The 26980-nt window shown below is 33.8% G+C and overlaps 1 pseudogene; it reads left to right on the plus strand.

Annotated features, from left to right (window-relative positions):
* The first annotated feature begins 202 nt into the window (after window positions 1–202).
* Window positions 203–25171, plus strand: LOC139860450 (heat shock protein 90-6, mitochondrial-like; annotated as a pseudogene).
* The last annotated feature ends 1809 nt before the right edge of the window (window positions 25172–26980 follow it).

Raw genomic sequence — 26980 nt, forward strand, 5'->3', positions numbered from 1 at the left:
GCAAAAAGTAAGTGGACACTTAATAATGGGACGGAGGGAGTATTAGGAAATTAGTTAGTGGTTTGAGACTATATACATGTACGTTGTTTGTGAATGTTAGTTTAATCTTGAAAGCCCTAAATCAAGCCCAATGTTTTAGTTTGTTAAAAACGTGAAAAAGTCTAATATAAATTGTCCCAAGGAATCAGTTTAATGAAATAAGATGAGAGTGCAGGTGGGTTTTAAGTTATCAGCCATGATCTCATTAGTGCAACAAGTGCTCCTTATTATTTGGATAGGTTAGTGGAATTCTTAGCATGTAAAGAGTCGTGATATTGCACTTTTTTTTTTTTTTTTTTTTTTTTTTTATCAGTTTGAGTAGGTGGTTATCCTCTTTTTGTTATAAACAGCAGATTTATTTTCATATGTAATTGCTTTATTTGTATTCCTTTGTTTCTATTAAATCAAAGCAAGTTGTAAGTATATTGTGAGCATGTTCCAACAGTGAATAAAAAGTGTGGGGAGAATTAAAATGTAGTCAATTATGTTTGTTTCTTCTCTATATTTTGTTCTTTATTTCAGTTTATAAAATATATAAATAGTTTAGGTATGATTCAAGGATAAGGAGATTTTGTATTTATGTACTGTTAGTTTTATACTATTGTTTTGGAAATTATTATTTTTATTTTACTACATATAGTAATAGTAATAGTATATGATTCTCGACAATAAGGCGTCAGTTGGGTCAAAGTATTTATCGTTTTGTCTTGATTATATTATACTTGACATGAACAGGGTGGTAGTGAGAAGAATTTCGATGATGTCAGATGGCATTCAACAACTGCAAAATGCAGTAAGACTTTGAAACTGGGAAGAATGCAGATTCCATCATGGACTGGCTCAAATTTTCAGACTACCGTCGTTGTTCCTGTGGAGAAGTATGAGTATGAAGCCGAGGTGTGCAATCAGGGACTTTCACATTGCATTTACACTCTTTTTTAGTATAGACTTTTTGAGTTTTTTTTTTCAAAGTAAATAAATCACTATCGTAATGTCTATTTAATTGATTGATGATGTAGGTAAGACGGCTTATGGACCACGTTGCTAACAGTCTATATAGCAACAAAGAGGTGTTCCTTCGGGAGTTAATCAGGCAAGTTTGAAACTATGAATTTTGAGTGCATGATGATGAGTGTTTGTTGATTAGCTAGTAATCTGCATGATGATATTCTTGAATGTGATCACGTCAAGGTTGCAAAAATCGCTACTCGGTCAGGACTTTTTTTTTTTTCAAGGAGTACTCGGATGTTGACCCAGTTTTGACCTATTTTTCCGAGTTTGACTTAGTTTGACCGAGTACTCCCCGAGCAACACTCAATCACGTAACTAAAAACAACACTTATATATACATATATATATATATATATATATATATATATATATATATATATAGATTTAATCAAGAGGGAAGCACTTTTTTGGGGGGAAGTAATTTTTTTTCGTTTTTTGAAAAAACTTTGTTCACGAACATTATAGATTAGATGAAAATATGAACATTTAAAAAAGACACTTTGTGATGAATGTCATTATTTTGGCGGGAAAACGCTCGAAGAAAAAAATAAAAACATTCAATGCATTGAATGTTTTGCTGCTGAGTTTTTTTTTAAGTGGTTAGAAATTAGGGTTTAGAAATTAGGGGGTTATAAATTAGGGTTTAGCTAGTAGGGTTTAGAAATTAGGGTTTTGGGTTTAGAAATTAGGGTTTAGGGTTTAGAAATTAGGGTTTAGATTGAATATTTTAACACGAACGGTTTAGAGTTTAGGGTTTAGGGTTTAAGGTTTTGGGTTGAGGGTTTACGGAGTAAACCCGTAAACCCGAAAACCCAAAACCCTAAACCCTAAACTCTAAATCGGGCTAAATTCGAAAAAAACACTTCACACAAGATGAAAACAAAACGATGCAAATAAACTCAGCAGCAAAACATTCAATGCATTGAATGTTTTAATTTTTTTATTCGAGCGTTTTCCCGCCAAAATAATGACATTCATCACAAAGTGTCTTTTTTACATGTTCATATTTTCATCTAATCTATAATGTTCGTGCACAAAGTTTTTTCAAAAAACGAAAAAATAATAAAAAATAATTTGCTTCCCCCTTCCCCCAAAAAAGTGCTTCCCTCTTGATTATGACCCTATATATATATATATATATATATATATATATATATATATATATATATATATATATATATATATATATATATATATATATACCGTTCGTGTTAAAAATTCAATCTGAACCCTAATTTCTGAACTCTAAACCCAAATTTCTAAACCCAAAACCCTAATTTTTAAACCCTAATTGCTAAACTCTAATTTTTAACCCCCTAATTTCTAAACCCTAATTACTAAACCCTAATTTCTAACCCCTTTAATAAGACTCAGAAGCAAAACATTCATTGCATTGAATGTTATCATTTATTTCTTCGAGCGTTTTCCCGCCAAAATAATAACATTTATCACAAAGTGTCTTTTTTAAATATTCATATTTTCATGTGATCTTAATGTTTGAATTTTTTTTTTAAAAAAAATGAAAAATTATTACTTCCCCCCCAAAAAAAGTTTTTCCCTCTTGATTAAAACACTATATATATATATATTTCAGCAATGCAAGTGATGCCTTGGACAAGGTACGGTTCCTTAGTGTTACTGAGCCACTGATTTTGGAAGGTGCTCCTGAACTTGACATACACATTCAAACTGATCAAGACAATGGAATAATTACTCTCACGTAAGATTTACGTACACATGCTAAGCATTTTTGTTATATATATATATATATATATATATATATATATATATACATAATAATAATAATGTTTTGACATATATGTGGTCCTATTCAATTCAGGGACTCCGGTATTGGTATGACCCACGATGAACTTGTGGATTCTCTAGGAACAATTGCTCATAGTGGAACTGCTGCAAAGTTCTTGGAAGCTTTAAATGTTCACACTTCTTTTACCATTTATTTAGATACTCAACAATATTTAATTCCGTTTTTTAATGCATAATCATTTATTATTAAATATAGTGTCTCACAGGATTGGAGTACTAAAAATGATTTACTAATAATGCAAACCTTTGTACGCGACAGGATAGCAAAGATGCTGCTGCTGGTTCAGACAACAATTTAATTGGTCAGTTTGGTCTTGGATTTTATTCAGCCTTTCTGGTTGCAGATAAGGTGTGTGTTGTTTCAAACGTCTAGGAGACTTCCTCTCTCTTTTTTTTTTTAAGTTTTATTAATTAATATTAATAATTTGTTCATTGTTATTCAAGGTTGTAAAAGTCGCAAGTTGGGGATGGGGTTGGTTGGGATGAGTCGGATGTAGTCCAACGTTGACTTTTAGTAATAAATGAATTAAACACATATATGTATATATATAGTGTTAATCAAGAGGGCACTTTTTTGGGGAAGTAATTTTTTTCGTTTTTTTTTTAAATTTTGTTTTTCAAGCATTAAGATTACATGAAAATATGAATATTTTAAAAAGACACTTTATGATAAATGTTATTATTTTGGCGGGAAAACGCTTGAAGAAATAAATGATAACATTCATTGCAATGAATGTTTTGCTTCTGAGTTAGAAATTAGGGGTTAGAAATTAGGGTTTAGAAATTAGGGGTTAAAAATTAGGGTTTAGAAATTAGGGTTTGGGGTTTAGAAAATAAGGTATAGATTGAATTTTTAACACAAACGGTTTAGGGTTTTGGGTTTAGGGACTAAACCCTAAACCCTAACTTCTAAATCGAGCTAAATTTTTGAAAAAACACTTCACACAAGATGAAAACAAAACGATAACATTACTCATGATGAATGTTATCATTTATTTCTTTGAGCGATTTCCCGCCAAAATAATAACATTCGTCACAAAGTGTCATTCTTTAATGTTCATATTTTCATGTGATCTTAATGTTTAAAAAAAAAAATTTCAAAAAAAAAAACAAAAAAAATTACTTCCCCCAAAAAAGTGCTTCCCTCTTGATTAAAACACACACACACACACACACACACACACACATATATATATATATATATATATATATATATATATATATAAAGCTCTAAAATGATGATGTCATCATTAAGCTAATTACCTTTTACTTTTCATAATGATAATGTCATAATTATATATTAATTTAATTAATAAAATAATATGAAATCTTTTATAAAAGGAAATATTAATCTCTCCTAAATTGTAATTTTAATTTTCTAAAAAAATTTAAAAGGCATTTATTATTGCTAATAATTATAATTATTATTATTATTAAATATATAAATATAAATACTCAACTTTGAGCGAACTTTATTATTATTATTTACTTTTAATATAATAATTACAATTATTATATTATTAATATTCAAATATGGATTCTTTTTACGAAATTAATTACGTTACATATGTATGCGAAAATACATGTCTCTATATATTTGCAAAAACAACGACAAGCTTCTTAGTCAAACGGGTCATTAATAAAATAAATGAGTTTAGCATTTACATTCACTTAGTACCTAAAACATGTCATTAAATTGTTTCGTTTAAACAAACCCGTGATTTCACGGGTCATTTCACCGGAGATATATATATATATATATATATATATATATATATATATATATATATATATATATATATATAGTGTTAGGATCAAGGGGGAAGTAACCAATCGAGGGAAGCAAATTTTTTTTTTTTTTGTTTTCTGAAAAAACTTTGTTCACGAACATTATAGATTGGATGAAAATATGAACATTTAATAAAGACACTTTGTAAAAAATGTTTTTATTTTGGTGGGAAAACGCTCAAAGAATTAATATATAACAATTATCGTGTTTTTCGAGCGTATGTTGAGGTTTTAGATATTAGGGTTTAGATATTTGGGTTTAGATATTAGGGTTTATAGGGTTTAGATACTAGGGTTTAGAAATTTAGGGTTTAGGGTTTAGATTTAGGGTTTAGATTTAGGATTTAGATTGAGTTTCTAACACGTACGGTTTAGAGTTTAGGGTTTTGGGTTTAGGGACTAAACCCAAAACCCTAATTTCTAAACCCTATCTAAACCCTATTTTTTAACCCCCTAATTTCTAAACCCTAATTTCTAAACCCTTAAAAAAACTCAGAATCAAAACATTCAATGCATTGAATGTTTTCATTTTTTTCTTCGAGCGTTTTACCGCCAAAATAATAACATTCATCACAAAATGTCTTTTTTATATGTTCATATTTTCATGTGATCTTGATGCCTGGAAAAAAAATTCGGAAAAAATGAAAAAAAAATTACTTCCCCCCAAAAAAGTGCTTCCCTCTTGATTAAATATATCTCTCTCTCTCTATATATATATGTATGTATATGTATGTATGTATATGTATATAAAACAGGTTGTGGTCTCAACCTGATTAAATCTCTCTCTCTCTCTCTCTCTCTATATATATATATATATATATATATATATATATATATATATATATATATATATATATATATATATATATATATATATATATATATGTATATAAAACAGGTTGTGGTCTCAACAAAGAGTCCCAAATCTGATAAGCAGTATGTTTGGGAAGGAGAGGCTAATTCTAGCTCTTACATTGTCCGAGAGGAAACTGATCCTGACAAATTCATTCCTAGAGGAACTTCCATTAATTTGCATCTCAAGGTCTATTTCAAAACCAAGTAATATTATTATTATATTTTTTATTTTTATTTTATAATCTTTATTTAGACTTTGATGACAATACCACCAATTTATGTTTTTATCTGCCTGCAGCGTGATGTTAAAGGTTTTGCTCATCCGGATATAATTAATAGACTCATTAAAATTCATTCACAAGTTGTTTCGTTTCCAATTTACACGTGGCAAGAAAACGGCTACACAAAACAGGTAATTCTAAACTTACTGGTCTTTTTAATGATGCAATGTTCCCGTATTCTTTGTTGATGAATGTTATGTATCTGTGTCAACTTTATTTGCTTCACCCACTTTTTTTTAAACAGGTTGAGGTGAGAGATTATTATTTACAACTGTAAATCTTAGTTCATGCTGCTGCGCAAGTTACAAGATGAGAGAATAATTGTAAATTTTGTGTTATCAACTCTTTTGTTGTTACAGATCAAAAGGAGAAGCAAAAAAATTGTTAACGAGAGTCCACCAATATGGGTAAGTTGAATGTTATAATAATAATGGTGTGTTAATATGATATGAGTATTGTGCAACATGTTCAGGATATAAGTCTTAAATTTTTTTTCTTCTTTTTATTGTTTAATTAATAATTAATTAAAGCTTCGAAACCCAAAGGAAGTTACAAGAGAGGAATATAATGAATTCTACAAGAAGGCGTTCAATGAGCACTTTGAACCTTTAGCATCTTCTCACTTTACAACAACGGAGGTGAAATATACTTATCTAATGATTTGAGCATGAAAAGTTTAACTGTGGGTCATATAAATTTATATAATATTGTGTTGACCTTGAAGTAGCAGAAATGGTATAATATTGAGATTTTGAAATCTTTTTTTTATCAAATTTGCAGGAAGAGGTTGAGTTAAGATCAATTCTATATTTGCCTGCAATGGAGGAATACTTTTTTGATGATATAGAAACCAACAATATAAGGCTCTACGAAAAAAATCTCTTCATTTCTAGCGATTTCGACAGAGAATTGGTAAATTCAATCTTTATTTTACCTATACTACTAATAATAATTGATAAGAGAATATTTTAGAACCTATGAAATGGTGGTTGTTCACAGTTTGTCTTGTATTATTTGGTGTAGTTACCAGATTACCTAAGGTTTGTGAAAGGTGTTGTCGACTCTAACGACTTTCCGTTGATTCTATTACGTGAAATTTTCCAAGAAAGCCCCATTGTAAGTACTAAGTAGTACAATCTGACATTCATTCATCTTTGATTATATTATTATGATGATATAATAAATGTGGATATGTATGTATTCTAATACAATTTTATATATTTGAAAAGGTTCGGATAATGAGGAAACGATTGGCGCACCAGGCATTAGACATGATTCTTTTGCTATCCAAGGGTGAAAACCGAAAGGTAAGTTACTCTTCCATTGTAACTTATTTTATGGTGTTCATATGATGTTTTTTTTGTTCATTTGTTATTATTGATGTTATATGTTATTCATACACTATAACAAAATGGTTGATTATTCACATTTATTTGAGTAGATTTACACACTTAGAAGTATGTGGAATTATACACTACACGCTTGAAGCATGCGTGTGAATTTTGCCCGTAACAAATTTCAATAGCATGTACACGCTTTTAAGAGTGATATTATGAATTCATTTTTCATGCTTCAAAGTGTGAGGAACTTAAGTGAATTCCTCATGCTTTAAAGTGTGAGTACTATAATACACTACTCACATGTTAAAGCATGAGGATTTGAGAGAATACATGAATCACATTTTTAAGCGTGTGAACTTGAAACTAAGATTATGACATGTACACAAGCGTGAGGATTTGAAGATTCTATCAAATTATATATATTTATATAGGGGAAGTAACCAATCGGGGGAAGTGGGGGAAGCAAATTTTTTTCTTTTTTTCGTTTTTTTGAATTTTTTTTTTTTTAGGCATCAAGATCACACGAAAATATGAACATTTAGAAAAGGCACGTCGTGATGAATGTTATTATTTAGGCGTGAAAACGATCGACAAAAATAACATTCAAGATAATATTGTTCGTGAAGAATGTTAACGTTTTTTTTTTCTTTATGTTTTGTGAAGTAAAATTTAGCCCGATTTAGAGTTTAGAGTTTAGGGTTTAGGGTTTGGTGTTTTGGGTTTATTCCATAAACCCAAAACACCAAACCCAAAACTCTAAACCGTTCGTGTTAAAAACTCAATCTAAATCCTAAATCTAAACACTAAATCTAAATCCTAAATTTCTAAATCCTAATATCTAAACCCTATAAACCCTAATATCTAAAACCTCAACATACGCTCGAAAAACACGATAATTGTTATATATTAGTTCTTCGAGCGTTTTCCCGCCAAAATAAAAACATTTATCACAAAGTGTCTTTATTAAATGTTCATATTTTCATTCAATCTATAATGTTCGTGAACAAAGTTTTTTCAAAAAACGAAAAAAAAAGATTTTGCTTCCCCCGCTTCCCCCCGATTGGTTACTTCCCTCTTGATCCTACCACTATATATATATATATATATATATATATATATATATATATATATATATATATATATATATATATATATATATATATATATATATATATATATATCATCACCCATAAATTTGAATATGCAAATATACAAAATAAAATATGATTCTAGATATTCTGTTTTGCAGTTTTAAACCAAAATATGATTCATACACAAAATACACAATAATAGATCACGTTATATGAAAACGTACGAGGCTTATAGTGACAACAAACAGATACGGATATAGTTACATCCAAATTTGAAACACTTATTATTAAGATCTATATACATAAAGTATATTAAGTTCTTGAAAATCAAAAAGCACCAACAGACTGCCATATTCATTGATGAAGATATATCTCTATAGGTAGTCATGTACTCATCTTTGATCAAATTAAAGCCTTCTGAAACAAACAAAAATAGCACTAACATGTATGAAATTTATCACAGTATATAGTATATACTTCTCAGTATCACCAAAAAGAGGAAGAAAAGTTTAATACAGAACAATACCCTGAATAGATTTAAATATTCTATATTTATAGACACCCTGCAACAGCCAATAAAAATAAGAACACTATTTCAATAAACAAAAGCATACATTTTCAGTCACAGATACAGTTAACATGCCTCCTGTCAATTTTTGATAACGAGTTAACAAATGATAATTAAAAGAACTCATAAGGCAAATGACAAACTCAATTTGCAGCATGTGGGATCTCATTTCAAAGGCATATTCTATAATACAAGATTTGACTAAAAGTGAAGTCACTACCCCTTGCTTCCGATAGATGGCTTTCTAACCGGCCTTAGACTATTCCTTGAGAAAGTGATTGTCGCATACCGGCCTACCCTAGGGCATGAACAACTCCAATTGTTGCCTTTATGAGAGTGGGCTACCTTATTTATACAAGCCTAAACTAGGAATGGGCTAATAGCAAAAGAAAGAGCCATAACAGTAAGACAAAAGGTTAGTTCAATGTGGCATCTCATCTTAAAGGCATTTCTACATTACTACCCAAAGTAATCTATCACTTTGGTAATAAATCAAAATGGTGTTGGGATCAAAATGGACTATAACTTTACTTATATTTCAGCAAGAGAGTCGTTAATGTCAACTATACTAGTTGGGTATGGGTCAGCAAGAGAGTTGTAAATGTCAACTATACATTGCATTGGTTTCAACAAGATACGAGTTAACGTCAAAACTAATCATAAGTGACTCTGACTTCATAGCATAGTAGACCAACTAATAAACAAAAACTCTTTTAGTTTCTGAAAAAAATATAACATATAATAAAAAATAAAAATAATTAATAGAAAAGCATACCTCACATATATCATGACCTCTCTTATCAGTCATTATACGTAAGGTACTAGATGACACATTGTAGTTAGAGTTCATTCGAGGGTATGTGGGAGTAATAATCGGCATTAAGTGATATATATCCTTGTGGTTTCTTCTAGGATCCCAAATTTGCAAGTGATCCTTCCTCGATAGCACAGAGTATTACCGGATTGGGCCACGTCCGTTGAGTTTATTTTTGTAAACAATTAAGTATGAAACCATGGTCCGTCATTAACTCCACCTGCAAACACCAAGTTTTACAGCAGAGTCATATGGAAGTGACCAAAAGATAAAATATTCAGTTGCCACAAAGAACGAAAAGAGTCAACTCTCAAGTTTTATTTACTAATTTTCTTTACTTGTTTTTTAGACAAAACACAATGTATCTTCTTCTTACTATATTATGAACAAAAACAATTCAGAATTCGATACCTTGCAGATCAAGATATACACCTCATATCAACCTCACATGATAGGCATAGATATAGATAAAATTATATTGATAACAAAGTCGAAGCATAATTAAAGTGACTGCGGTAAGATCATCTAACGGCATATTTACACAGACCTTGATGTAAGGATATTGCCATCAAAAGACCTGATAAGTGCCTGTAATCAAACACAACCATATTTTAGAACAAGCTAAAAGAAAATCATATAAGACAAACTCAAACAAAATCAAAGAGAAACTACATTATAATAAACTAAATCGTAAAACTTGTATGCCTTAGAAGAACTTATGAATCAATTTAATAAAGTAAATAATATGAAGGTTGAAACTACATACTATTTACCATACAATTTAATTACTTATTAGAATTCCACCAAATTTATTTGGGTTACACAAAAGAATTTCATGTACTAAGAAACCTAAAACGTAACTATTTATCACTCTCATTAATCAACTACATGTTTAAATGTCATCAGGAAAGTGTACTTGTACTCTAAGCATTCATATACAAACTGAAAATAACCTAAACTTGATGAAATACTTTCAAAAGAGTCATTGCTCACCATGGCAGAGGTTACCAGATGCCCTGCATATCTGTATGAATACACAATAGCAATAACAACAGCGTGGTAGCTTCAAACAATTCTAGTCGTACATTGCTGGAAGTTTCCAATTCAAAATAATGCCTGCTTTAAACACTTACAACACAATAGCAATAAGTTCCGTAACAAACAAACAGATACTCTAATTGAAACCAATTTGTGGCATAATATGAATGTAATATGAATAAGCAAACAACACATGAGTCTATTTGAGACTTCAATACGAATTCCACGAAGAAATTAAAGAGAATTAACTTTGAAACCCTAATTATCAGCTAATAAACATCTAAACGGAAGAATTGTAAACATTACTCCAGTAAAAAAGTGACTAACAACATCATATAACATTAGGACCATCTGAATGATACGAACTGACAAAAATATTTGAGCATATGAACAGATCTTAAGAGCAAAATGACGAGTCTACCTGCTCGTACAGTTTATGATTTTGAACGGAATGATTTGACGAGCACAATTTGCTTCAAATCCATTACGAACGAAATCGTTCACGATACACTCTTCAAATCGATTAGGAATATATTAAACCCTAATTTAGCGAATTCGTTTTCAGATGAAGCCGATCGAGTTGTTTGTTTAACAGAGTAATCAACGCATGGCTATCGTCTTAGTTGGTTAATTTGTCAATTTATATTTTTTTTTGAACGGCATTTTATATTAATATAAATCAAAACAATACAAAAGTTCGCACAAGATGCTATACAAAAGATACCGAGCTAGAATCCTATGCTAACATCTACGCCACACAAAATGAAACTCAAATGAAATTACAAAGCACATACACGAGAATTATGTAGCCAATCGAACCACTCGATCTTTTTAGATTTACATCTTCCCGCGACCCATTCATAACTCTTAACTTGAATATCGTTTAAGGCAACCGGCGGAGACCAACACAATTTTTTGAAAACCTTTTGATTCCTATTTTTCCATATGAGATAAGTGCTAGTCCATACCATTGCTTGCCAAATCTTTTCGCCCACTTTTGAACATTGTAGAGGAGGATCACCACTTAGTATGTTGTCAATATCATGTTGTGATGAGTTAATGCCCCACCAATTTAGGACTTTAACCCAAACTTCTCGAACTTTATCACACGATTACAAAGCATGGTTGACCGTCTCCACAACTTTATCGCATAGAGGGCAAAGGACCGAATGAAGATCAATCCCGCGATTGTCATTTGAACTATTTAAGACCGAAACGAGTATTAAGCGTCCACCAAAAGACATCGCACGTGCTTTCCAATCCGACAATCTTTTTTCGAACTTATTAATAACCGGCTTCCAACTAGCAAGTTTGTTCATTTTGGCACCAATAGGCAACCCGAGATAAATAAAGGGGGAAGTGCCGACCTTGCATCCAAAGAGATTGGCCATGAATTCGACCTCATTCTTATCTACACCAACACCATACAAGTTACTTTTGTTGTGGTTAACCTTTAATCCGGAACACATCTCGAAGCATTTAAGAAGTTTCATAAGATTCTCAACATTATCCAAACTCCATGAACCAAAAAAAATAATGTCATCCGCATATTGTAAATGGGAAATAGGGATTTTATTATTACCAATTTCAACCCCACTATAAAGATTATTCACCACCGCCGATTTTGTTAGCCAATTAAGACCTTCCGCCGCAATAATGAAAAGGAAAGGCGAAAGAGGGTCGCCTTGCCTTACACCTCTCCCTAATTTAAATTCTTTTGTCAGGGAACCATTAACTAGGACCGAAATAGGGGCCGTTTTTAAACACGAAGAAATCCATCCCCTCCATTTAACACCAAACCCCATAAATCCCATCATGTCATCCAAAAATTCCCAACTAAGGCAATCGAATGCCTTTTCAAAATCAACTTTGAACAACATGCTCTTCACACGATTATTTTTCAAAAATTCAAAGCTTTCATTTGCGATAAGGGCACTATCCATAATGTTTCTACCTCGAATAAACGCACTTTGTTCAAACCCTACAAGATTCGGTATCACTTTCCTTAACCTCAAAGAGAGCAACTTTGCAATGATTTTGTAATAGCTCCCAATCAAACTAATTGGTCTATACTCATGTAAACTTACCGGGTCCACCTTCTTGGGGACAAGAGTGATGAAGGAAGCATTACACCCCTCCAAGATTTCGCCCGTTGACCAAAACCAATTAACCGCCTCAACTAAATCTGCCGAATTATTGCCCAAATTTTTTTGAAAAAACGCATATTAAATCCATCCGGGCCGGGGGCTTTGTTACTCGCACATTCATTTATTGCCCCCCAAATTTCTTCTTCCGAGAACATTACCTCCAATCCACTTGCCTCAGCCTCTGTTAAGTGTTAACCGAAACCCGTACCCAGCTTCTGGTTGCCGAACACCATTGGAAGAAAAGGGCCTGTTTTCAACAATGCCATCGAGCCCACCCAATCTCACTGGCCCAGCAGAGGGGTCTGTTGGCCCACCAGCGACGTCAGGCCCACCTGGAGCCAAACCACCCATGAATCTTGTCATACCCACTGCACAATTGGAAAAGATTTTATTAAAATGAGAAAAAACATGCTCTTTTATCACCACCGGGTCCTCGAACCAAACACCATCAAGCATAATCCCACGAAAATTGCATTTGTTATATCTCCTTCGATTTGATGCATGAAAAAATTTTGAATTTTCATCCCCATCGAGGGTCCATTTAACTCTCGCCTTTTGTTTTAACATTCCCACTTTGATGTTTTCTTTTTCCACCCACCTCCGTCTACACTCAAGCCACAATGCCCGATCCGAATCACTAAGCGCAATAGATTCCGCTTTTAACTCCCAATCCATTGCCTCTTTTTTTAGTTCCATTATTTCATTATCAAGAGAGCCAAATTTCGTGTAACTCCAAGATTTCAAGGCCGATTTCACATTTTTTTATGTTTATCCCTAAACAAACAATCTTTCCTAGTCCCCCGAATAGGAAGTTCCCAAGCTTCGCGTATTACATCATCCACATCTTGACAATTGAGCCACTCATCAAAAATTTTGAACGGTTTCGGACCAAAGTCGATAACTCTATTCCTAAGGATCAATGGACAATGGTCCGAAAGATGACGATCCAATGCAATTATCGAAAGATCCTCCCACATATTAAGAAAATCGTCCGTGACCAAGAACCTATCAAGCTTGCTAAACTTCAACCCATCATCACTTATTCTCGTAAACTTCCTCCCGCTAATAGGAATTTCAATTAGATTATTCGCAAGTATGAATTCATTAAATCTATCGGCTCGGCTTTGGTGAAATTGAGAGTTCAAACGGTCCGAGCTAACCCTAACCTCATTAAAGTCCCCACATAGCAACCATCTAGAGTTAATACTATTAATAAGTTTATCCAATAATTCCCACATCAACCTTTTGCTACGGTCATTATGAGGCCCATATATATTCACGATTGTTGATTCCTCACCGGACCTCTTCCATCTTCCTCTAATGGCCAAAAAGAAATCACATCCCGTATAACTTTCCACCTCGGACTCACTTTTATCCCAAATTACTAACAACCCACCCGATTTCCTGACAACCTCCTTTTGCACGTACCCAAAATTAGAATCACCCCACAAAGCTTCTACCCATTGATCCGAGACCGGCCTACATTTGGTTTCTTGTAATACCGCAATACAAGGCCTTTCCTTAGAACATATGCTACGCACCCACCCAAATTTCCCTTTGACCGCAAAACCTCGAACATTTAATGAGAGTATCTTCATTAAAAACATTAAAAAAAAACGACAGGAGGTAAACAACTTACTGAGGGACCGAGGTTGACCACCTCAGACCAATTTGTTCACCATATTTCCTCACCTCGTCACTGTCAATTGACCTCGTAACTTTTTCGCCCGTAGGACGCTTCGATGCACCTTGCCTTTGATTCTTGCTTTTCGTTTCCCCACGTTTACCACAGGCTCTACATTTAATTTTTCCACCACAATTAGATTCACACCTAGATTTGTTCTTGAAACGCATTATCCTAGTGGATGCCCTACAGTTCGTCATCGCCCCTAGATAGCATTCACTACAATAAGAGCATTCGGCCGTACTTCTGCCGGAGGATTTTGTTTTCAATTTACCCTTACCACTTGTAGTTGGGTTTTCCTCATTTACACAGCCTTCACCCACGTTCGATCCAGTTCTAGGAAAGCCCATGAGAGTCACTCTTGCAGTTGGGCTTCTTAGTCTTTAAAACAGGCCCATTTACCTTAGGCTCAATCGGTGATCCATCACAGCAAGAATCAGGTTTTGACGCCATGTTGGATGAATTAGTATCCATCTCTGATTGGTCACTCTCCACCCGCGCCTCTGATTGGTCATTCTCCACGCACGCCTCAACATCTCCATTGGGTTTAGGGTTCACCTCATCATTATTGTTTTTATTGGGAAGATTTTTAATCTCGATTGTCTCTTCTACAACCTCATCATTAATGGTTTTTGCATCAAACCCAATGTTACCAGACTCTTCATCTTCAATGACAGCATCTTTGACATTTGACGGAAACTTCATCTTCTCCGGTAGCTCATCATCGGAATTAATTGAACAATCCACCTCTTCGTCGTCGCTTTGTAACACCTCATTGTAAAGACTGTAATCATCATCCTTAGGATACATCTCATCATCTTTATCACTATAATCTCCATCAGAAGCTATGGAATCCGAATCAATGTAATCAGATGAATCACAATCGTTGTAACAAACATGGCAGTTTGCATGACAACCTAAACCGATTTCTGACGTATCCTTCTTAACCTCCTTAATCTCTTCAGATACATTGACAAAATATAATTTGGACTTGTATTTGAGTTTTAATGATTCATTAACGATGTCAGGGTCATTGAGTTTCACAAACACCCTACCGTTTAACAATTCCTGGTTTCCAGTCAATTTACAATTTTCCAACAAGTAAACTACACCGTACCATTCAGCTATTGACGAGAAGGTACGTTCATTCCAACAAGGTAAGGGGACTCCGCTAATCAATAGCCACGCCATACGCACTTCGGGCCAACTTGAGAGATCCCACAAACAAATTTTGTGAATCCATTTATTGAGAGCATGACCTCCTTCAAGTGCCCCTTTTGCTGCTTCAAGCGAAGAAAAGACCAGCATGATACTAAGGCCCCCTTAACGCTTGATTTCCACATCGACATACCCTTCTGCTGTTAGGATTGAATCCAGATTCTTCAAGATATCGTGATTTTTTGCCTCACCAACTATAGCTTTCTGTAGGGTTTCGGTGTTATCAAGATATGAATCTTCATCAATTTGAATCTCCTTGACTTTGCTTGACTTCTCAACTTCTGCTTTATCCCTAACGAACTCACACTCATCTTGCCTTTTCCTTCTCTCATTAATCTTGTCCCTTAAGTCACCAGGTTTATGACCCAACACATCTGAAAACGATCTACCATCCTGGTACCTATCTGCATCAAATCCACCGTGGGTATAATCTGGACGATTCATAGGAGGAACATCTTGCTGTTTTTTCGGAGCCCTTTCAGTTGCCATAAAATTTTTTATCTCAGACCTTTCAAACTTGATGGATTCTAGTGATTTTAGGAAACTGGAGCTATCTTGCACATTAGCAAATCTAACAAACGCGAATTTCTTGCCGTTATGAAGCCGTTTTCCCGGCACATAAACATCTCTTACCATCCCATATTGCTTGAAAACCTTCCAAACACTACAACAAACACATCAAATACACACACTTATTTAGCCATATGCACAAGCTTAAAAGCGTGTAGATTAATGTAGTTCACGTTTAGCCCAACCGTGTGAAAAAGAGGCGTAACAAAATTTAAAACAGTTGAAGGTGTGAGTTTCTGACTTAAGTGCTCACGCTTTTGATTGTGAGGTTTTGAAGGTTATAACTCTCACTTAAAACTGTGAGTTTTTAATTGTGATAACTCACACTTAGAAGTGTGAGATTTTGAAAGCAATTACTCAAGCTTTTAAGCGTGAGCTTTTGAAGGGAATTATCCAAGCTTAAGCGTGAGGATTTGGGAGATATATACAGACATGCGTGGATATATATAACCAAGATATACATAGATATATAAACTCAAACACAAAAAAATATATCTGACAACATAAAAAGAGATCAAACTTTAGTAAAACGACTAGTCAAATCAGGCTCATCATTTGTGGCTATTTATAGTGATTTAAACATCCATATATAATAATTATTTTTGTATTCAGTTACATATATAGTATGTATTCACATCTTGAAGGATTCAAAAGCACTTGTTGAAGGCATCAGACCTCTTTTATGTAGTTTCACGAGTCTTGTTTGATCTGCACAAAAATTTTAACCACAATTCAGATATGTTTCTATTGAAAAGCAGGATTCAACTCATCAATCGTTCAATTCACATAGTATCAGTTTCATCCATTTTAAATGTGTATAACTCAAAAGTGATTATGTTACTGTTATCCTTTTAAGCAACCAATAAATACCGAATAAAACCTCACACCTAATTGACCAATCAAACTACTATCACTTCCAAGATCCTTGTTCTCCTATAGCAAAAAAAAAAATAGAAAATTTAAACTCAAAAAACTGATGTAAATTACGTATTCGGGATTTACATGATCATATTAGCATAAAGGAAAGTACCTTGAGAGCATTCAAAAACTTAGAAGTACCACTCTGAGCAATAGTTCCAAGAGAGTCTATTAGCTCCTCTCTGGACATCCCAATACCAATATCTCTACAAATGATTATAATGTTATCATATCTTAGAAAACTCTTCCACTATGCTAAAAGCGTATAGATAAGTAATAATAACAAGTAAAAAAAGGATGTATCTATTTACCTCTAGGAAAAAATGCTCGTGAGGAAAAGGCAACACAGCTACATGAAAAGAAAAGAATAATTAAATACATTAATGTTTGCATAAACGCAAACTTGTGAATGCATTCTACAACATTCAAAAAACATAATCAAAGGTACTTTGTGAATTCCACTTTAAACTGTAAGTGAACGTGTTAGTTTAGTCGAATGAAAGGAAATAACTCACATACACAATTTAATGGCAGTGGCCAGGTACCATCCTACATCGGTACATCCATCTGGTAATTCCACATTAGAAACGTTATCAAAAAATGGCGTGTTTAACTCAACTAATGAGTTATATAGATTGTACCATGACTCAACTACATGCTATTTGGTCAAGAAAGAGATGTGAGTTCTTACATTCTCATGTTGTAAAGAAGAGACCCAACTATCAATATATCGTTCAATATACTTGAATTGTGCATATCTTAGAGCACATGAAGCTACAAAAAGATACATGATGTCACTGCATACTTTTGTCAGTATTAATTCATGAAATTTAATCAATAAGGATAAATCTATACTTCATTATGAACACGTGATTTTTTGTAAAACTTCTTGTTCTCTTACAAAGCAAAAATCATATGAATCTCCGTTGTTCCTTGAATGCTACAGCTTAAGCTTATCTATAACTGAGTGCCTAACAGAGGCGTCTTTGGACATAGGCAAGATAGGCAACCGTCTAGGGTCCAAAAAATTTGAAGGACCCAAATTTTTATATATATATATATATATATATATATATATATATATATATATATTTCTCATAATATTCTATTTAGTTAAATAAAAAATTGTTAATTAAAGTTGTAATATTGTTATTTTAAATAGTTAAATGCATTGTAAGTATATATACAAATTGATAAATTTAAGTATTATCTTTTTATATGTATTAAATAATTAAACGTGTGTGAGAGCCCATTTTTATTTTCGCCTAGGGCCTTCAAATTGTTGAGACGGCCCTGGTGCCTAATCTCTCACAAAATGCTATTTACAAAAGCCTTTATCATGTTAAGCTATTAAAGTAAGAACCAACACATACACTATATGCACATGTTAAGCTATTAAAGTAAGAACCAACACATACACTATATGCACATATACGTTGAGACATACAAATCCATCGATCAAGTAAAAAGTGCTTAGAAAATGTACTAACTTCAAAAAACATCTGAGACATTTAGGCCGATTAGGCTTCACCATCATCACCACCATTCCACTCATTATCATCAATTGCAAAACTTCGCACACATAAAATGGTTATCGAGATGATAAATTGGTAAATTGACCTAAAATTAACCAAATTAATAGCAATAAAAATCAACAAATTAATAGATTAACCTGCCAGATGATGAGATCACTGTATTTAATCTTCAATTAGACGGAAAAGAAGGAACACCTAAAGTATTAGGGTTTGCTCGAATAGAATCGCATTATAACTCATGAGTCACAAGGATAATATATGTAACAATCGAGAAATTCGCAAAATTGGGGCTTCGGTCCGGTTAGGTGTGCAGATGATGGATAAAATACATTTACTAATTGCTATGAATGGTTACTATACGGAGAAGCTGATTTGGGGGAAGAAATTGGTATGGAAAAGCTGATTCTAGGCATATATATTGTTACGATATTTATGTTTAAAATTGGATTTAAATAAACTAAATTAATTAATAATTAATAAATACTAATTCTTATAAAAAACTACACACTTTTTGGTGAGATCTTTCAAAAATAATACTCCGTAAAACTTCACGCTTCAAAACATGTAATGCGCTTCATTTAGTTCACGGTTCTAATTGTGTATATATTTACACACACTTATATATGTGAAGATTTTTAGAAACACATTTAAAAGCGTAATAATTTACAGCACATTCATAAGCGTACAAAAATTTTAAAAAAAAATACACGCTTACCCCAAGCGTGAAAAAATAAGCGTGGAGAATCATCATTTTTGTTGTAGTGAAAAATCCACGACTTTTGAATCCTCCGGAAAATTGAAGAACATATACGATGTTAATCGGTTTCGGTTTAACCACCCGTTGTTGTTGCCTTGATAGTTGCTGTTGTATCGCCCTCGACCTCCGCCCGTGCCTGCCTTTGCCGCCCCATTCCTCACACTCTCTCTCTCTCTTGATTTTCTCTCTCACACATTCTCTCTCTACGGTCTATAAGATTTTAACTTACACCCTAACAATTGTAATGATATGTAGGAGAATGATTTAATTCAACATATTTTACTCACGGTTCTGATCGTGTACCTCACCACATTTTACTCACAGTTCTAATCGTGTATATGTTTGTATTCATTAAAAATCTGCTTGTACACATTTAATTGCGTGTATTATATTATCACACTTAAAAACGTGAACAAAGTTGAAAATATTTGCACGGTTCTAAGTGTGTAAATATTTGCATTCACTTGTATGTGTGAAGATTTTTGGATACACGTTTAAAAGCGTTTATTTTTTTAATCACTTTCATAAGCGTGAAGGAAGTTTAAAAATAGTTCACGCTTGTATCAAGTGTGAAAAAATAAGCGTGAAGAAACAACATTTTTGTTGTAGTGATATGATGATTGTTGTTCATTTGTTGCCTGCTAATATAATATTGAATATTCTATATCCTTTTTTAGGACTATGAGAAATTTTGGAAGAAATTTGGGGTGTTTTTGATGTTGGGATGTATTGAAGATGGTGAAAATCAAAAGCGTCTTGCCCCATTGCTACGGTTTAACTTCTCAAACAATAGTAAAGCAGTAGAAACGATGATGAGCTTGGATGAATATGTTGAAAACATGAAACCCGGCCAAGAGGATATATATTACATGTCTGTTCTAAATGCATTGAGTGGAGTGTTCGTTCCATTCATACTTGAAAATGATTTCCAAGTAAAGTTATTATTATTATTATTATTATTATTGCCCAACCAATTTTCCATTTATGTTTAAACATTTATTTAGTTATTTATTAATGGGCTTTTCTGCAGGTGCTCTTGGTTGTTGATACCATTGATGAAGTTGCTCTCACAAATCTCAAATCATACAAGGGAAAAAACTTTGTTCACGTCAGCAAGATGTAGTTGGATATTATGGGTTAGTCCTCAGACTTTAAAAAAAAATTGGCAAAAAATATTGTATCGTGCTACTGATGATGAGAAACCGTAAGTATTTAGTTTTGCTTTTCTTTGTTCTCAAATGTTTAGGTGACAACTGTTGGAACATTCATACAATACACTCAATATAATTAATTGAATAAAACAAACAAAAAAAAAAAACACAAAAGAACTCCATCTTTAAATCTCTGCTTATATTATTATGCGACATAGTATATATGTGTATATATGTATATATATATATATATATATATATATATATATATATATATATATATATATATATATATATATATATATCCCAATGCTACAACATGTGCACTAATCCACTACCTAAAAACTAGCATCTATTCTAACTCAAGCTCTATACAAAGTTTCTGATCCGTTAAGAAAAAATAAACACAGTATAATCGTAAAGATAAAATTAAATTGTAGTATATGGGGTTTTGGTTAGTCTGGTACTTTATTGTTGGATGGAATTGAATATGGATAATAGAATAAAGAAGAATGGTGAATGGTTAGAAGGACGTAAGAGTTGAACAGCACAAGTTAGGAGGATGAAATCTTTTTATTATTTTTCTCTACTCTTACGATTACAATCGCATATAAAAGCAGAGGCCTAATTGCCTTTTCTTGGATACATATATATTTATAGAAACAAAAGAACAAGTCCTACTCCTAAAACAAACAGGACTCCTAAACGTTTACAAGTCCTAAAACAAATACAAGTCTTATTCTTTTATTACTTCTACCAATTCAAACCCAACACAAATTCCTTGTCTCTCGGATTCAATTACGGATCAGTTTCTTAACAATTATGAGGAGATTAGCACGCGTTTGTCGAACAAATAGACAATGACCCCCGAACAACCCCAGCAGCAAGATGCAGGGCCTTTTGAACATTGCGTTGTGGTGGTTGAAACACCCAGAGATGCACAAACCGGATTCGGACACAAAAAAAACCGGATTTTTTTGTCCGGATTTTTCGGAACCGGTTCCGGATCCGGTTCCGGTTCTCGGCGTCGGATTTTTTTCCGGAACCGGTTTTTTTTCGGATCTCGATCGGATTTTTTCGGATTTTTCTTGGACTAGGATTCGATTTTGCGAATTATATTTTTACCGGTTCTATTTTTTTAACGTTTGACAACAATAATATAATCGGTATAAAGAAAAGTTATAATGCTCAAGACTCAAGTGCTCAACACAATAGATAATATAAATAACAATATTCGAACAATACAATTATATAAATAACACTTTTATTCGAACGATACAATAATAAAAATAAAAACACTTTTATTCGAACAATACAATTATAATTAATACATTTCGAGCTTCGGCATGGCCATCACCCAATAATGTATTAAGACTAAAGTATATCGAGCTTCGACATGGCCATCACCCGTTATACTTTAGTCGTCAAATGACCCAAATGTGTTATCTTGTTGAGCGCGTTGAGGATGGTGCCTTCGATCGTAGTCTTCAAAAGCGGGGTCATCAACTAGAGAAAGGTAAGCTTGTTGGTAACCCGATACATTCATTTCGGTTTGGTCCATATCAAACGGTTCATAGTCACCTTCATCCACTTCGTTTAGTTCATTGTCGGAATTCTCTTCGGTTGTTGTAGGTGATAATCCCGCTAAATTTTCTTCATACTCTATACATTCTTCAATGTCGTTATATAACGGACCTTCTAAGAATTTGCCGTTCCATGTGGTGCGCTCCAAACATCACAAGTTATAGAAACCCTATGTTTATATGTTCGAAAACCTTCAATTATTTCAGTTTTAGCTTTTTTCCATAATTTAAAGGCGTCACGTCTTAAGGTAGAACGACTTACATTGCTATATCGCGATTGTAGTCGATTCCGAATTAGCTCCGTAAGCCTTGGATTGTCGAAGTGGTTGAAAGGAAGCGCTTGTTGAATGACAAACCTTGACAAATCTTGCCGAAGAGCTTCGGCATCGTATTCAAAAATCGAACCATCGGCCCGCATTGTTTGTTGTCTCGGGTCTTGCCTTGCACTACAACTTTTGTCAAGATGTTTTCTTAACGTTGTATTACCCGAAACACCCATGAACTTCATACATTGTGTACAACGAGCTTTTTCCGCACCATCCTTCATTACATACAACTCGAATTTGGACCAAACGTCCCCTTTTCGCTTTGTTTCTTTTTTGTAATCAATATCGGCCGTAGTGTAGCCTTGTGAAGATGTTCCAACGGAAGCGGAACCGGAAACGGAAGCTTGTGAATTATCCATTATGGGATAAGTAAGTAGACTAGAGATTAGAGAATATTTAGTGATTTAGAAAGAATTATGAGAATGTTTGTTGATGCATTTTCAACCAAAGCATTACCATGTATTTATAATGGACTTTGTGAGGTTAAAATGGTCAAAAAAAACTCAAAAAACTGCAAAAAAAAAAAAAGGCTGAAACTGCAAAAAAAAAAGGCTAGCTTTTTGAAAAACCGGATCGGATCCGGATCCGGATCCAAACCGGATCGGATAAAATCCGATTTATATCCGGAAAAAATCCGGTTTTCTTGAAAATCTGGATCCGGTTGGAACCGGATCGGATCTCGGATCCGGATCCGGTTTTTGCTGTGTCCGGTTCTGCTTCTGTCCGGTTCCAGATCGGGTCACCGGATCGGATCTGGATCCGGTTTTTTTTGCCCAACCGTGGATGAAATCATTTTTTGTTACCTCCATTTACTCGTTAGAGATGTTGACATGTAAGAAATTAAACAGTTCCTTAAGGAAATATTTTATACTAAGGCGACCCTCTATCGCCTTTTCTTTTTATTATTGCGACGGAAGGCCTTAATTGGCTTACAAAATCGGCGGTTTCTAATAATCTTTTCAAGGGTGTGAAAATTGGTAAAGACAAAATCCCTATATCGCATCTTCAATATGCGGATGATACGATTTTTTCCGGTTCATGGAGTTTTGAAAATATCGAGAATCTCATGAAGCTTTTTAAATGTTTCGAATTATGCTCCGGTTTGAAAGTAATTTATAATAAGAGTAATATTTTCGGGGTTGGTATAGATAAAAAAGAGGTTGAAGTTATGGCGAGTTTGTTCGGGTGTAAGATTGGCTCCTTTCCATTTACTTATCTCGGATTGCCCATTGGGGCACGTATGAACAAACTTTCGAGTTGGAAACCGGTTGTCGATAAATTCGGAAAAAGATTATCGGATTGGAAAGCACGTGCGATGTCTTTCGGTGGACGTTTAACCCTCGTGACTTCCGTTCTTAGTAGCTTACCGTTGTACTTCTTTTCGCTCTACCGTGCTCCTCCTAGCGTGCTTAAAAAAATTAGAGAGTGTGAGACGTAAATTTTTTTGTGGTGGGGCGGGTGACGTGTCAAAAATCTCAAGGGTTAAATTGGATGACGTCATTTGTCCTTGGGCGGATGACGGTCTAAATATTGGTTCTCTTAATTATAAAAATTTAGCTCTAGTCGACAAGTGGTGGTGGAGGTTTAAAACCGAAACTACTTCCTTGTGGGTTAGGGTTATCAAATGCATCTATGGGGTCTCGGGGAATCTTAATTCAGGTGGGGTTTTTCATGGTTCGGTCTCTAATACCACTTGGAGCTTTATTGTTAAAACAGGTCACGCGATTGATAGCCTTGGTGTGGAGTTCACTAGTTCTTTTTCAAAGGTTCTTGGCAACGGAAAGAATACAAGTGTTTGGGATGATGTATGGTTAGAAGACAAGAAGCTTAAGGAGCGTTTCAAGCGTTTGGTGCGGTTCGAGGTGGATCAAACTGTTTCGGTATCAGATAGGTTGTATTGGGATTGCTCTGTTTGCAAGCCACGCTGGAATTGGCGCCGTGAGGTAACAGGTAGATGGAGATCAGAATTGTGCGAGCTAGAATGTCTTATTTCATCGTTGGTAATGGTTTCCGATAAACACGATACATGGAATTGGAAGCTAAGTTCATGCGGTACATTTTCTACCCAAAAATTAACTACATGTATCATGTCTTCTTGTTTCCCTCCTTGTGCTTCTAATGTTTCAACTCAAAAAAATAATTTGGTTCCAATGAAAGTTGGAGTTTTTGTATGGAGAGAGTGTCGGAAAAGATTGTCCGCCCTTGTTGAACTTGACAAGAGAGGTGTTGATCTTCATTCCGTCTGTTGTCCTCTTTGTGATGATGATATTGAATGGGTCGAACATGCCTTGTTTTCATGCAAACACGTTGCGGTTATTTGGGAAAAGGTTCTTGGGTGGTGGGGGAATACGTCTTCACTTGGAAACTTTGATGTTATTTTCGGTGGGAAATTCTCGTCTCAAATATCGAGTGTAGGTCGGAAGATATGGCAAGCGGTGGAATGGACAACCGGGTATCTTATTTGGAACAATAGAAACCAAAAAGTTATTAAAAATTCGTGTTGGTCACCTCCGAATGCCTTAAGTGAAATTCAAGTTAAAAGTTATGATTGGGTCGCGAAGCGGTATAAAGGGAAGAAAATCGAGTGGCACGATTGGTTGCATATCCCGCAAATTTTCTTATGTAATTAGTCGTATTTGTCGAGTAAATTAGAAGGTTTTTGTTTGTAATTATCGAGGTATTTAGATGATAGCGTTAGATTCTAGCTCGGTGTCTTTTCTTATCATCTTTGAGTTTGTAATGTACCTTTTCGTTGATCAATAAAATTGCCGTTCAAAAAAATATATATATTTTATACTTGGTTCTCATGGATGCAGGTAAATTTTTTATTTTTTTTTTTTTTTTTTCGTAGACGTGATGCAAACAGGATGAGAATTTACATGGTTTCAAGTAGAGGTTCCTATCCTTATGCTTACGGGGGACTCTTGCCTGAAGAACATCGCGATGCCTATAGTCTGACGGGTAATTTGATCTTTTAAGTTTTAAATTGGATAATGATATATGCACCATGAAAATTACTTCATCCACCATAAATGTGCATTATTTAATTGTACAGTACAAACAATTGATGCACAATTTATGGTGGATGAAGTAATTTAGATGTTGGATATATTACTACCCTTTTAAATTGGTCAAACCTGTTCTTTTCTTTTAATAATAATAATAATAATAATAATAATAATAATAGAGAAAATTGCGCGGATAGTCCCTGTGGTTTGTATCAGCCAGCATGGATAGACAAAGATGCTGTTTTGAGTGTGGATAGTCTTTGTGACTTAAAAGTGGAGCAAAGATAGCCCAGTTCATTAACACTGTTAATTTTTTTCGTTAAACTGAGTCATGTGCTAGGCATGTGAGGGTATATTCGTCATTTCATTTAATTCGCTTCCCCTTTCATGTTTTATCACCTGCAGTTCATGAACCTTGATTTCTCAAACAACCTCATTTTTTAAAAAGCATATGCAATCTCAATCCAAATGAAAAAAAACTAACCAACTTCAAATTAAAAATTAATCTATCAACAAACTAAATCCCATCTTATACAATCAAGACAATCATAAAATCAATAAATATGAAACTCATCTTCTTCAATTTAGACGCCGGTGGAGTGGTGGTGGAGATAAGAAACGGCGGCGTTAAGAAACAACGGTAGAGGAGTGACCGGAGATTGGCGGATGGCGGATGGCGGATGAGTGATCAACGAGTGGTGGACGGCTGAGGCGAGGTGATGGGAACACGACGGTGATGGAGAATCCGATGGTGGTTGTGATGTTTAATTTGACAGCGATCTTTTTTAGATCCGGGACTCCGACAGTGGTGTGATGAACAATTAAATCAAACCCACCTGCAAATTATACCCAAAACCCAGTTGCAAATCGAATCAATTAAATCAAACCAAGAAATACTACTTGAAACCACCTCTGTTCATTACCTCGCCGCCTTCCACCTACTAAGTGTTAATTTTCAGATATATTTTTCGATTCATCAGAATACTCGTCGGAATCTTCATCAATGGAGAAGATGAACCACCGTTGGATAATGCTTTCTAACAGATCCGGTGACATCTTCAACAGATCTGGTGAGAAACCCTCTATGGTTTTAAGTACTCTTGTTAATTTGTAGTTAATTTTTTTTGGTTTATTAATTTACAACGATGAATGATTCGTTGGAATGGTGGAAGAGATTTGGTCTTGTTTTTAACTTATAATTTGAGGTTTCAAGTATATTTAATTTGTGAGGATGAATTTATAATTTGAGGTTTCCTGTATTTATGATAATTGAGGTTTCAAGTATATATATATATATATAATTTTTAATTTATAGTTTAATAACAAATGTATTAATATAATTTGGGATTTATGACACATTTACCCTCACGTGCTTGTCACATGACTAATTTTAACGAAAAAAATTAACGGAGTTAGTGAATCAGACTATCC

This window comes from Rutidosis leptorrhynchoides, chromosome 7, assembly GCF_046630445.1.
Source record: "Rutidosis leptorrhynchoides isolate AG116_Rl617_1_P2 chromosome 7, CSIRO_AGI_Rlap_v1, whole genome shotgun sequence".
Lineage (NCBI taxonomy): Eukaryota > Viridiplantae > Streptophyta > Magnoliopsida > Asterales > Asteraceae > Rutidosis > Rutidosis leptorrhynchoides.